A 13,265-nucleotide genomic window follows, 5' to 3' on the forward strand; every position below is an offset into this window, starting at 1 on the left:
TTGTTAAGAGATTTAACCTTGAAACTCTTGTTAAAATGTATCACTTCCTGATCCTTCTATTTGTACTTCAATACTGATAACATATCTCCTCTACCCAATACAGTATCACCTCTTTGTGATTGATCTTCAATAACTTAGCTAAAACTATTCACCACACTGCTTGGTTGCTTCGTAAGATTCACCTTTGACTTTTCATGAATCGAATCTCTCAATCATACACACTCCACACACACAAATTATGTCTAAAACCCTTCTTACATAGTTGTTTGATAAAGCTTCTAGATCTCAATCAATGATCTAGATTCATCCCTTTTTCCACTTAGTCCTTGATATTTTTTGATTGGCTAATCTCTTTGCATAGGGATTAATGATCCATAAATAGATGTGTAATTACCTCTATAAAAAACTTCTCAATCATATAAATACACCTCCTACTCAAAAAAAATGGTTTACATAAGATTACATGTGTCATTCCAAAAAAAATCAAAGTGTCTTACTCGACACTGGACATAGCTTACTGGCACTTGGCTTAAGTCGATTCTTCATGTTGTCACTCGACCTTAACCATGCTCAGCTTCAACTATAATACTCGGTATATATGTATGAACTCAAAAAATATACTACCTTCTGACCAACTCAGCTCATACTAGAGTACTTAGCAATCCTTGACTTTCTCGACAGTAACTACTATTTGACACTTAATTCAAATATATACAAGTCTTTATTCCATTACTCAACACGTATAGGATGACTTAGTCATAATGATGACTGACCAATCATGCCTTGTGAATGACTAAGTGTTTGACACTAATAGATGACTTTGACATAAGGATCGACATAAATGTGAATCAAGGATAAAATTCTAAGTTCATCGCATAACCACACATACATATCCAAATAGAGGGAAGGAAATCAAGGAGAAGAATCCTTTCAATCCCAATTCTAGGGGTCTAGGTCTAGAAAGATTAGTACTAACCAAATAAGCAAGGAGCACTAATACAAACTAGATCTAGGAAGAATAGGAGAAAGCTGTCCAAGTCCTTGAAAACCCTAGATGGATGTAAGAAACTAGAGTTTTAGGTAAGGAAATATACTAAAAGGACAAAGAGGATAATAGACACATATTTAGAGTTAGTTTAATATTGTTGTTATGATCAAAATGAATGGAAATTGTTGGATCCAGACCTGCAATTGCATAACATACAAAACCCAGAAATATTTCTGCAAAATAGATCTTCACAACTAAAATGTGATTATCAGGGGTGTAGTGCACCTCTTATGACAATGTGTGATGTTGATTTTAATTTTTCAGTTTTGAAGAAAGATGAAAACGATACTCTAATTCACAATTTGTTCGTCGATACCTTGAACTGAATTAATTAAAACAACGTGAAATCTAAAAAAAGTATGAATTCATTTTACAAAATTTGGATCTCTTTCAAATCAAATGCAATGTGCTTAGTTCACCAATTGATTGGGACCAAGAAGATGAAGATGAATGAATGTAGAAGATGCAACAAATGATCTTGAATGGATTGAAGAAGATATTGAAGATAAAATCCTTCAATTTCTAGAATGCTTGAATCCTTGATCTTCAATGGAGGAATGCTTGAAAACTTGAAGGCTTGAAATCTTAAGCTTTTAGATTTAGAATTGCTTGAACACTTGAGAATGAGATAAATATGATATGAGCAATGGAGAAAATGGAAGAGTTAATATAGAGCTCAGAATTGACTAACTCCCACAAGCTAACCTTCTTAGAAATTAACTCCTGAAACATTCTAGAACATAGGACCCAAAGAGGAGACCCAAGATAGGGTCTCATTAGGGGCATAGTATGCCCTTGATTGGCCCATCGAGAGTGGACTACACCCCTAATTTTTTAGGGGTGTACTGTGACATGATGACTAGGTGCAAAAACCTCTAAGACTGTCCCGAGACTCCAAAACAAGTCCCAAAATCTAGAAATTGATTCTAGATTATGAGGGAGTTGCATTTCAGTACAAAGAGTAGATTCTAAGTGGATAGATAAGTGAAAGGGAGGACTTAGGATGATAGATCCTACCTTGGTCTTAACACCATGGAAATAAGAGCTTAAAAGAGGATCTATTGGGTTTTACCCTAATTCCACCTAGGAGGAGGACAAAAAAGGGAAGAAGGGATGAAAGATGCAAGGAGATTGATGACCTCTCATTAAATAGGTGCTAATCCTTCATTAAACTGGAGTGTGTCCAATTTGAGACAAGACACATCTTCTTGAGAAAATAAAGGTTCAAAGTTTGAATGATGCCCAATAATGTTGTCTACAACCATACCACAATACTTTAATTGTTGGTTTTGATCACCTTCAAGATAATATGCTAGGAATCTGAAGAAACAATTTCCATTTGGTAGCATTCTCTTCATTCTCATCTATGATTTATTCATCTAAGCCTCAAATTCTTCTTGTCTTTCCTCTATCTTTTCCACTTCATGTGATATGGAGCTTAACTTAGATAGCTTGGTTTCTTCATTGGCGCATATTTTAGGAAAATGATTCTAGATCCCATGATTTTAAGGTCATTAAATTTTGAATTTATTCTCTTTTCCCTCATACAATATCTAAAGTTCTCATTCCATGTTGGCCTTGTGAGTGGATGGATTTAGTTTAATATGATACTTACAAACTTGACATGATGTTTAATTTTCTTCTATTTTATCTCTTCTAAACAAGTTGATTGATGAGAGGTCAACATGCTTAGTTAAAATAGATTGCTTATATACACACCAACAGTCAGAGGGAAAATATGTATACACTATTTGAACTTTATCTTTGTTAATTCTTAGAAATTGGATTGATAAATTAATATAATCAAATGATCTACCATAGTGTCATTACATTCAAACATATATAAAGTTGAACATAGAAAGATAGACAAGAGCGCATATATACATGGTATGGAAAAGACTTTAAAAAACCCACAAAGTGATCCAAAAATGTTGAAAATCAATGTAAGCTACATGAAAGATAGACAATAAAATGACCTTTTGAAATAGAGGAAAGAAATAGTCATGGTGGTAATTAATGACTGATGGAGTTAGGGCTAATAGAGAGAATTGGGAAGAAGTAATAGATTTTTGGCAAGTTTTAAAAGAAGAAAATAATGTGTGCACTATATATAAAAAGAGAGCTTACTAGAAAGGATGGTTAATAAAAATGCTAAGATCTACCATGCTTACATGCATGTATTGATTAGAATGAAATTTTTTCATATGAATTACAATTGTGGCAAGTTTTTACAATAATGTTACCATAGAGAACAAGTGCCACGTAGTGTCTTGTTTTTGTTGAAAGTTATAATAGTTAAAAATTTAAAAATGTATGATTAGAAAGTGATGATTTGTGATCATAATATTTAATAGTATTTAATCAAAATTAAATTAACATTTCATATGAATGCAATGTTAATGATAAATTATTAATATGTTTTATTGTTAGTTTATCCTCAAATATTAGTAGATTAGTGAGATTGAGAATATATGAACTAATCAAATTTATGTAAAATAAATTGATAATTTTGAAAATTAAAAGTGAGACATAAGAACATTCCAATTAAAACTTACAAAAAATAAAAAAATTGAAATAAAAAGAATTTTAATTATTTTTGAAATTTAATCCTACCATATAAAATGAGAAATGCTAGAAAAGAATTGATAGCTCTAAGGTAGAAAAATAAAAAATGAAATTTACCATGGCACTATATTAGTTTTATATTTTTATAAATATTTCATCTAGAAATTTTGGGTAGTGGTTCCTACAAATCCGCTCTTATAACACCAAAATATACGAGCCAATGAAATTGTAAGAAAATTATTTTCATGATTTTGAAAGTTAAAAATCATACATTTAAACATTACAAAAATCAAAACTTAAACTTTAAAATAAAAATACTCACATTTGATTCCTTGAAGTAGAAAAAAATAATCACTAGTTACAAATAAGTGATTAAAATAGTATATTGCCTATGGAAAATACAATAATATGTCTGCAAATATAATACACCAATAATATAACACTATCCACACAACCCTTGCACCCTTGAAAGATATAAATGCTAGTTTTAGTTTATATTAAATCGATATACTTCTTGCTATTTTTGCAGTGGTAACATTCCTCACCCTCCATCTGATGTTGATCAAAATTTGAGAATGTCATAAATATGGCAGTTTATTTGGGTATTAGACAGACATATGAGGGAAGTTAAAAAAAATAACTTAGTGTTATATGGCATTTTAGTGTTTAGATGTTTCAGTGTATTTTCTTGAAGATATGTCTGTGTGAATGGCTTTTCATGAGGGACCCACAAAAAAGAGAATATGAGTCAATAGGGACCCAATCTTTCCTTATAACTATTTTTTAGTGTTTTCATTTAGTGCGTACACAATATAAAGTTCACACACACTATAGTTCATACGCACTATCTGAAAAATCTCTCTCTCCCTATCCTACCCTCTCCCATCCCCTACTCTCTCTCCCTCTCTCTCCCACCCTTTCCCATCCCCTAGTCTCTCTCTCTCTCTCTCTCTCTCTCTCTCTCTCTCTCTCTCTCTCCGTCCCTCCCTCCATTTCTCCCTCCATCTCTCTCTATCTCACCCTCTCCCATCCCCTTTCTCTCTCTCTATCTCTCTCTTCCCCTCTCCCCTCTCACATCCCCTACTCTCTCTCTCTCTCCCCTATCCCACCCCTACTCTCTCTCTCTCTCTCTCTCTCTCTCTCTCTCTCTCTCTCTCTCTCCCCCCCCCCCCCTCCCCCCTTGAAAAACTTGAATTATAAATCCATCCATCAAGCTCTATGCGTATGCCTTGCATACTCATAAATAATCTTTTCATGAAAAAATCATGAACTCATACATTGAGATCTTTTCAATGACTAAATCACATCTTTCACCTTGTTTCCCATCTTTTAGAGCATATGTCAATGTCTTATATTTTATGTAATCTACTATTTCATTTCCAATTACATGTGTACTATCCATATGTTCACAAGTTGATAAAAGCTGCAAAGAACCACAAAATAAGCATGTACCATCCAAGCATGACGTCTTTTAAAATTTTTGACCATCCCCTATTTCACATAAAATATTGGATATGAATTCCCTTGAAGATATAGGTGGCTCATTCATGTCACAATCCTACAAAACAAACTTAGAATGCAAAAATACATATATATGCCTATAAAAAACATCAAAATGGTTAGAAAATTCAATATGTATCCTACAAAAAGTTGTGTGTGCGTGATTTATCTTCACATAAAAAGGTTTACCTATCTCAGAATATCTTTGACTTATTCAAATTTGATGATACATACCAATAAATTTTGCAAAAAATTGTGTCTAAGTTGAGTCCAAAAAATGTTTCGCATGTTGATTGCGATTTCATCTATCAATTCTCCTTACAACATCTCTTTGATTAGGGGAACACACATGTTATTAATCTGGAAATCTTCAATCAATGATTTTAAAGCTTCAATAATTTATGTATCCTTTTATGGTAGTCTATCATTAAATGTCCATAATCATTTTTTGTTAGATCTTCCACTTTCTCATGCCTTCCCATGACTCGCCTTAGAGTACCTCTACCAATTTTCAAGGTTTTTCTTGTCTTTCTCATGAGTCAAGCTTTCTTCATTTGGGTACTTACTATTATCAATGTAAGTAAGCATCTTGTGATATTACCATTTTTGGTGCTTGATTCAGAACTCACTTTGTCATATGCACTCATTAGATTCTTTACAATGCTTTTTTCATTTGAATCATCCATCATTCTTAGCCCAAGAATCTTCATGATGGGCCTAAATTTCAAATTCCTCATTACTTCAACAAATAATTTCCATTGACTTGTAATATTTAATTCTTCAAAGAATAATCTCCACATATTATTAACTTTTCTTTGACAAGTACACTTGCTAATCTTGTCAGAAATTAATTTTAAAATGTTAGTATCAATATCAATCAAATATTTTGGTCTTCTAAAATGAATTCTAGAAGGTGTTATAATCTATTTCATTCCCTCAACATTTTGAACATCAACATAAGGTTGAGTTTTTTGTGTACCTTGAACCAAAGATGATGTACCTTGGAAATAAGATGCAAAAGATGGAAGATCGCCTACTTGTTATGTTGATGTTGTGCTTTCAACATGACATGATGGAGTGTGTATATTGTCAAATGTAGAAATTAGCATCTCTTCAACATGAGATGATGATATGACTTCAACATTGGAAGATGGTGTAGCTTCACAATTCAATTGTCTTCTTGATCATAAGAGTCTCCTTTGTTCTCGTTGTCTTTCCAAATCTTCCTCTTTGTTTCTTTATCTTGGTGGTTCATGTTCCTCTTTAAAAGAGAATTCTTCATTATTGCATTGAAATTTTCTTTGTTCACATAACAGTTTCATTTTATCTCTTTTAATTACCAAATTTCTCTCCCTCTCTTCCATTGTTTGAGTTTTTTGTTTCTTCCTTGGCATGATGATGATTTCTATATGTCAAACTGTTCATACATCTAAATTACTTACAATTTGTAAATAAAAAATCATTCAAATACATATACAAATTACAATTATTTTAATGAATACACAATATATATTAAACAACTTGTCAAATTTCTAACCATTTCTAAATCACAATTCATTCAAGCATACAAATTTCAATGAATTCACTATATATTAAATAACTTGTCAAATTATAATGAAATTTGTCTCTATAGTAACAAAAAGTATTTAAAAAGGACTGCACTAGCCTTTTCTATAGAAAGAATATTCAAAAAGCCCTCAAATAGTGTCAGTAATGATTGAATTTGGTGTTTGCTAGCTTCTAGTAGCACAAAACTCATGTTTTCTGTCGAACAACAAAATAGACAAAATGCAATTTAAAAGAGAATATGGGTCAATAGGGACCCAATCTTTCCTTATAGCATTTTTTTGGTGTTTTCATATAGTGCATATACAATGTAAAGTTCACAGACACTATAGTTCATATGCACTATGTGAAAAATCTCTCTCTCTCCCTATCCCACCATCTCCCATCTCCTACTCTCTCTCCCTCTCTCTCTCTCTCTCTCTCTCTCTCTCTCTCTCTCTCCATTTCTCCCCCCATCTCTCTCTATCCCACCCTCTCCCATCCCCTACTCTCCCTCCCCCCCTCTCTCTCTCTCTCTCCCCCTCTCCCCTCTCACATCCCCTACTCTCTCTCTCCCCCTATCCCACCCCTACTCTCTCTCTCTCTCTCTCCCCCACCCTCTCCCATTCTCTCTCTCCCACCCCCCTCCTCTCTCTCTCTCTCTCTCTCTCTCTCTCTCTCTCTCTCTCTCTCCCCCTATCCCACCCTCTCCCATCCCCTATGTAAGAAAACTTGGCAATAAAGAATATAACCGTTTCCACATAACCCATAATAAATCTAAAATAAACACGGAATTAAAATCCACATGCAAGAGAATAGACAACATACCCACAAAATTGTGACACAAGATATACCCTGGGAAACCCTCGATGAGGGAAAAACCCAGCCTCCAAAAACATCCATCACCATGTATTATTCAGCAAAAAAACCATTGCCATACAACCATGGAAGCCTTCATGGCCATAGCCACAACCGAGCAAACTATGTGAACAAGCATGAATCCACACATCCCATGCCATGCTTTCAACCTTCACAAATGCTCCCTTGGCTAACCTGTCAAGCCTTGTCCCGCTTGACTCTTGCCTTTCTCACTCTTACTCTCTACAACAACTACCCTTGTGGCTGCTTATATAGTAGCAAGTCCCACAAAACCACTAAGTGGTATTACATAAACCATGTGCTAAAATCATGTGCTACCTAACCCACTGACCCCACATTTAATATTGGGCATTTAATTCTTTTCCCCAATATTAAATAATTACATGAAATATTATCACAATGTTGCAATACAACACATCAAGAATATTCCATGTAATTCTTTACATGTTGCACGTCCATCTAGGTACAACATTACATAATAAAATAAAATAATAAAATAACAATATTATGCAATGTGTGTGTAGTGCCTGCCCCTAGTTCACATTCTATTATCATTGTCAAATTCTTTTAAGCTAATTTTATGCTTTGATTAGTTTAGAGATACTAGATTTACATTATTATGATATTATTTCATGACTTTGATTACAAATGCATCGGTTATTATTGCTTAGTTGATTTCATTCATTTGTTGTTAATGGTATTTTGATGATCCTAGTTAGTAAATGTGGTTTCTTTCATAAAAATGTTAACATGATGTCTTTAATGATGATTATGTTGTATTGATAGAGATGCATTATTATATGTACGCATTTGATCTTAGATTTGTGATTATTATACTTACCCCATACTTGCATGTGTATGGTGTGTGTGTTTATTTTATCTTTCTGTCTGACGTGTTTGATGTGGTTAGGGGAGGGAATCGTAGTCACCTGCTAGTCGGGATCTACACGATGAACCACTCCCCGCCATTGTCTGTTTAGTTTAGATATATTATATACATGTACATGCTCGTCTTTTATGCAGGATGTAGGTACCGGGCATCGACTTCCCTGAATTGCCAGGATGAGCGCGCCCTATTACAAATACTCAAATGGTGAGAATGGGAAGATAATGATCAGGTCCAATCCTAGCCATAAGCCTATAATACTTGTCCTGCAAGGAGGACTCGTAACAGACTGTCTACCCTTTTTAAAACCCGTGAGTATTTTTGTGTGTATGTTGTTTTGTGAGTGTTTGATGTATTTTCTATTAATTAAGTCTAATTAATAGATTAAATTAATAATTTAATTTAATGGAAAATTATTATGATATTATGAATATTTAATTATATTTAATTAATTGAGAAATTAATTAAATATAAAGAATTAAATTGAAGATAAAAGTTTTAAGATTAAATTTAGAACGTAATAATATTTATTAATTTAATAATAATATATTTAGAGTTCATTTTTAAATAAATGCTAAATATTATTGTTATTTAAGTTAATAAATATTTATCAAATTAAAACGTTCAAAAATATATTAAAAGGAAAAAGATATTAATCTATGGAAAAGATTTAAGTTCGCATGAATGAGTTTTAAATATAAGAGATTAATTTAAAAGATAAAAACATGTGAACTTGAATAAAGGTATTTTAATAAAGTACGCATGAGATTAAAATTATAAATTAAGTTTAAAAGCAAAGTCAAAGTGGAAAGTTAAATAAAGTAATTTAACAATTCACTTAAAGTACATGAAGGATTAATAAAAGAATATCTTAATTAAAAAGAAAATTAATTGTGCATGAATGAATTAATTAAATAAGAGAGAATTAAATATTGGAGATAAAAGTTAAAGTTTAAATTTAGAACGTGATTATACTTATTTAATTTAATAATAATATATTTAGAGTGCATTTTTAAATAAATGCTAAATAGTATTGTTATTTAAGTTAATAAATATTTTATCAATTAAGTTTCTAAAAATGAAATTAAAAATGAAAAGATATTTAATTATCATAAAGATTATAGTTTGCATGAATTATGCATGAGTTAAAAATAAAATTAATAAAAAAAATAAAAATGTGAACTTGAATAAAGATATTTTAATAATGTGCACATGAGATTGAAAAAGTTATAAATTTATTAAAGTAAAGTGGAAAGTTAAATAAAGTAATTTAACAATTCACTTAACGTGCATGAAAGGAATAATAAAATAATAATTTTAATTAAAAGGGAAATTAATTGTGCATGAATGAATGAATTAAATAAAGTAATTATTATTTTAGAGTTGTGGAGATAGAAGACCTAAAAGGTAATTAGATTCTATATTAGAGGGTTTTGGGTCATTATTGCACACACAGGTTTTCAAGGAACACACTTTTGGAAAGGGGAGCAAAGAAATCTTTGAAAGCTTGGAAGGGTTCGGATTAGCAAGGGTTTCACTAGATTGTTAGCATCAGATCAAGGTAGGGTTTGTGAATCATTCTAGAAACACTTTCGGATCTTTGTTTTTTTCGTGCTTGTTGGAAATTGCTTTCTCAAATTTTATTGAATGAATCTTGCTATCTTTCTTCTGAATCTTTTGCGATTTGATTTCTTCTGGGAATCGAGATTGAAAAAAAAAAACTATTTAGAAAACCTTGTTTTACTTCTGAAAGAAATTTAGTATTAAATTGAAATTTGGGTTTTGAATTAAAATGGAATTAAGAAATTTAAATTTGGAAGGGGTTTGTTTTTGGAAATGAAAATCTTAGGATTGAAAATTCGAAGGGTTCAATTTATTTTTCCTATCAGTTTAATATCGTAAATGTTATTAAAATATGTATATATTAAAATAATATTGTTATGAAGTTCGTTGAGAAAAATATTATAAAATAAAGAATATAGAATTATAATACAATTCTTAAAATTTTCATATATAATAATTTATCTAAATTTATTAGAAGGGTTGTTCTTCTAATAAACAAAATTATTGAAATTTGACTTAGTTAAAAAAAAATTAATTAAAAATAATAATAATAATTTATATTAAAAAATTATAAAAAATAAATAAATAAAATAATAATAATAATAATAATAAAATTTTTTAAAAAATTAATTAATTAATTAAAAATAATAATAATAATAATAATTTAAAAAAAAAAAAAACAAAAAAAAAAAAAAAAAAACAAAACGAAAATTGAAGCCTTACATTAATTCAACAATATATTATCAATCAAATCCAACTGTGAGACTATGATGTTTTCTATATACTGTCTATATTTCTTTTTGGATTTTGGTGTTGTTTAGATGTCGACCAGTCTAGGATGTACACCAGAGGTTTTGTGAGATTTCTTGGATACTATTATGTGGCTAGATGTATGATGATTCTTGTGATTCAAATTGGAGTTTATACTTATGAGATTTGTTTTGTGAGCATTTATATATATTTGGATTTAGTTTGATCCATCTTGTTATCAGGTTGCCTGTTAAGGAACCAAGTTTGATCTTTATGGGTGTTGTGGTATGGGACACAACTATGTTTTTATGTGCTTAGGAGAGGTTGTCTAGGTACGTGACTTGGGAGTGGCTTGCATAGGGGTCCGAGACCCAAAGTGGTCAGTACCAGGGTAACCTAATGCAAGTTATGTAATAAGTGATAATCTAGTAACTAAAATTTATGGGGGGCAAAAATACACTAAAAAAGATAAGTTAGAGATATTTGATCTACCCATGCCTTTAGTGCTTGTATAGACTAAGGATGGGAATGAGATGAGTGCCTCGTCTTCTTGAGAGGGCTTTCTAGTTTCCATATGTGTGATGTTGAGGGTCCGAGGTTCAGAGTAACCAGTCTAGGGTAACTCAACGCTTGAGGGTCCGGGGTCTATTAAGAGATCAGTCCAGGGTAACTCAAGCAGCCATGTGATGACACTCCCTAGTATGTAGCCTAAGTCTCCTCTGTAGTTTTTGTGTATCTCTGGTGGTGTACTTATTGTTGGATGTGGTGTACTTATTGTTGGTGGTGTATCTATTGTTGGATGTGTTTATTGTGGTTACTTACTTTCATTGATGATGATTGGTGTTTCATTATGTTGTACTTTTGACATGTGGTTTTTGACTCGAGGAGGATTATCTTTTGTTGACTTTATCTTGTGATCTTGGTATTTGGTTTATACTTGGTTTGTGTATGATGTTTGGTTATGTGATGTCAGTATTGGATTGAGTGTTCTTTCTTTCTGGTTTATTTTATCTTCTTGAGTAGTATGTGTTACCTTTGAGATAGTTTTGGCTAGTAGGTATTCCATGCCTAGGAGTGTTTTATGTTTGATAGTCGTTTGTGGATCGTTCATTATCTTCCCTGCATGGTGGGAGTGGAAGCCTGACTAGGTAACCACGCGGTCGGGAGGTAGTGCCTTCTTACCATTTGGGTTCCCCTTCACATTGCCAGCTGTTGGATGTTCGTTGTAGAAGATGTACCTTTATCATTCTTATTTCTTATCTCAGAGACTTCTTTTCCGATGATGTATATATGTTATCATATATCCTGGTGTATTGTATCTATTTTCACATACCCTGCGACATGTGCAGTGGATGTGCTTTCATTGTATGGTTTATACTTATGCATTTGCTTATGCGATTTATGTATCTGTTATTTCTTTATGATCTTGAGACATTATACTTGGAACTTAAACTAATTAATTTAAAATCATTAAATGTGACTCAACGTAAAGGAACTCTTGAGGAATTTGAAACTGTATCTATATTTGCATATGTGTATTTGATGTATATGTTCATATTGCTTCCGCATTAATGTTATCTTGATGTTGTTTAAACTTTAAAAAAAAAAATAGTTCAGTAAACATTGTAACATTTTAGGTTTATTTCTCTTGGGTTCCCGAGCGGGGCGTTACAGTGTGCAACACCCATTATCTCAACACCCTACTCTCTTCCTCTTTCTATCCCACCCTCTCACATCCCCTACTCTCTCTCTCTCTCTCCTACCCTCTCCCATCTCATACTCACCCCCTCTCTCTCTCTCTCTCTCACCCACCCTCACCCATCCCCTACTCTCTCTATCTCTCCCTTTCCCATCCCATACTCTCTCTCTCTCTCTCTCTCTCTCTCTCTCTCTCTCTCTCTCTCACACACACACACTCTCCCCCCCCTCCCTCCCTCCCTCTCCTCTCTCTCTCTCTCCCTATCTCCCTCCCTCCCTATCCACCCCCTCTCTCTCCCACCCTCTCCCATCCCCTACTCTCTCTCTCTCCATTTCTCCCTCTGTCTCTCTCTATCCCACCCTCTTCCATCCTCTCTCTCTCTCTCTCTCTCTCTCTCTCTCTCTCTCTCTCTCTCTCTCTCCCCCCTCTATCTCCCTCTCTCTCAATATATATATTTTCATGTATCTATCTTGATCTTGATCTCCATATTTTTCTAGCTAAATCTCTCTCCCACTCCTCTCTTATACTATATATTTCTCACACATCTCTCTCTCTCTCTCTCTCTCTCTCTCTCTCCCTCCCTCCCTCCCTCCCTATTACACCCTCTCCCATCCCCTACTCTCCCTCTCTCCCTATCCCACCTTCTCCCATCCCCTACTCTCTCTCTCTCTCTCTCTCTCTCCCTCCATGTCCCATCTCCTACTCTCTCCCCATCCTCTTCTCTCTCTCACTCTCTACCCTCTCTCCCTCTCTTATTCCATCTCTCCTTCCCTCTCTATTGAAATTTAGGATTACAAAGTGTGTGTGCACTATAGTGCATACGCGTTATA

The sequence above is a fragment of the Cupressus sempervirens genome, chromosome 7 (genome assembly GCF_028749045.1).
Source record: "Cupressus sempervirens isolate cs-2001-9-10 chromosome 7, ASM2874904v1, whole genome shotgun sequence".
NCBI lineage: Eukaryota > Viridiplantae > Streptophyta > Pinopsida > Cupressales > Cupressaceae > Cupressus > Cupressus sempervirens.